Genomic DNA, 2,697 nt, shown 5'->3' on the forward strand with positions numbered 1-2,697 from the left:
TTATTTATTTATTTATTTATTTATTTATTTATACATTGGATTAATGTTGAATTGTATAAGTTCTTTATATATTTTGGAAATTAACTCATCAGATATATCATTGGTGGATATGTTTACACATACAATGGGCTTCCTTTACATTTTGTTGATGGTTTCTTTCTGTACCACTTCTTATATATAAAGACGTTCAGGTTCAAAGAGATGAAGAGATGTCCAAAGTCACCTGAAATGCTGATGGATGATCCCAGAAAGAGTCAGGAACACTTGTTGATTCATATCATAACCACCCATTCTCTATTTGAGCCTATGGGTGTTGGCTTCTGGCCTTAGTTTTCTACTGAACCTTCCCCTAAAGCTTCTTTATGGCCTATTGATTCTTAAATCCCAAGGTTGTTTTTCTTAGTGATCACGGTTGTCAAAGCCTGTGATGGTTTTACATTTTGTCTTTTAGCTGCATTGTTGGCAGAGGTTCTGTTATAGTTCATTGACCTCTGGCCATTCTTCTGTTTCATGTGGAGGCCCTGGGGTCCAGGGAGCAGAGGAAGTGCATGTCCACAAACCACATCTCCTTCAGCCTCCCCAAATCCTGACCTGTTTTATTTCCTATCCTCAACTAACCAATCCTAGCAGAGTAATCTGAGAATATACAGTATACATCCTTCTACCATCCAACCTACAATCATGAAATAAATTGCTCTGGTGCTGATGTATTTCACAGGCTCTAGGCTTTTACCCTGTTACATGTTTTTAAAATAAACACCAAAATATGATACGATCTTTTAAAATTGGCAAATATGAACCTGATACACAATTCTAAAGTCTGAGTGTTGTATATAGGAGTCACTATGATACCGATTCATTATAATTACACCAAACGAAAAGAAAATTATGCCAAATCATACACACACCATTTTATTTTTGAGTTATTAAATATATACTTTTTCTGTTTTCTTTTTTCATTGATCTTTTTTTTTTTTTTTACCATTTCTTCATTTATGTTGAATTCTTGTTCATTAGTCTAAGTTATTATTTGACTATAATTTTTGTTTTATAAAGTACTGAAAGTTTTGCTTTTTCTTTTGTGGTAAAATAAACATAACATAAAACTTACCATTTTAACCATTTTTTTCTTTTACAGTTTAGTGGCATTAAGTATATTGACATTAGTGGACCTATACTTCTCAAGAATTTTTTCATCTTCCATAACTGTAACTCGGTACCCATTAAACAAAATCTCTCTATTTCCTCCTCCCACCCGACCCCAGCAACCACTATTGTACTTTCTATCTCCATAAATTTGGCAACACTAGGTACCTTATATTAATGGAAACATGCAGTATCTGTCCTGTAACTGGTTGATTATATTGAGCCAAATGTCCTCAAGGTTAAGCTATATTATACCACGTGTCTGAATTTGCTTCCTTTTTAAGGCTGAATAATATTCTGTCCTATGTATATGTCACATTTTGTTTATCCATTCAGCTACTACTGATGGACACTGGATTGCTTTCACCTTTTGGCTATTGTCAATAATGCTGCTGTGGTTATAAGTGTACAAAAACTATTTGCATTTCTGCTTTCAATTCTTTTGCTTACATATCAGAAGCAGGATTACTGGATCATATGGTAATTGATTTTTAAATTTTTTTGAGGATCCACCACACTGTTTTCCACAGTGGCTGCACCATTTTATGTTCCCAGCAGCAGTGCAAAGGGATTTTAATTTCTCCACATCCTTGTCAGCACTTGTTATTTTCTGTTTTATTGATAGTAGCCATCCTAATGGGTGTGAGATGACATCTCATTGTGGTTTTCATTTGTATTTTCCTAATGATAAGAGTACCCTTTATTAATTTGACATTTAACACCTTATTCGATATATGACAGGTACACATTTTCTTCCATTCTATGGATTGCCTCTTAACTCTCTTGCTAGTGACTTGCTAGTACTTGATGTACACAAGTTTTAAATTTTGATGTAGTCAAAATTATGTAGTCAAATTGATGTTTTTTAAAAAAATTTGTTACCTATACTTTTGGTATCATATCCAAGAAATAATTGCAAACCGATGACATAAAGTTGTCCCCTAAGTGTTTTATAGTTTTACCTCTTACATTTTGGCATTGATTCATTTTGAGTCAATTTTGTATATGGTGTCTGGCGAGGGTCCAACTTCATTCCTTTACATGTGGGTATCAGTTTTCCTAGATAGCACCATTTGTTGAAAAGACCTCCCGGGGGCAGCAAGCTACTTGCAGGTGAGAGCTATGAGCAGCAGTGGGGGGGAGGGGGCGGCCAGCTGAGGCAAGCGGCAGTGAGCTACTTACACACAGATTCGTGCAGAAGGCCACTAGTAGATTATAACAAAATAGAAAACAAATTTCATATTAATGTTAAAAACTTTATGTGTTAAGAAATGTGAAGATTGGAGAATTGAAAAATATTTGGTGTTTCCAGAAAAATATATGGACGTTTCTGACAATATTTGTAGTTCTTTGGAGAAAAATTTAATGAACATTCAGAGCCTTTAAAAACTGTCGGAAAACCAAGATGGCGGCATAGGTAAACACCAGAGTTTGCTGCCTCGCACAACCACTTCAAAAATACAACTAAAAGACGGAACAGACATCATCCAGAACCACAGGAAGGCTGGCTGAGTGGAAATTCCACAACTAGAAGGAAAGAGAAAAGCATAC

Source organism: Myotis brandtii, unplaced genomic scaffold (genome assembly GCF_000412655.1).
Source record: "Myotis brandtii unplaced genomic scaffold, ASM41265v1 scaffold183, whole genome shotgun sequence".
NCBI lineage: Eukaryota > Metazoa > Chordata > Mammalia > Chiroptera > Vespertilionidae > Myotis > Myotis brandtii.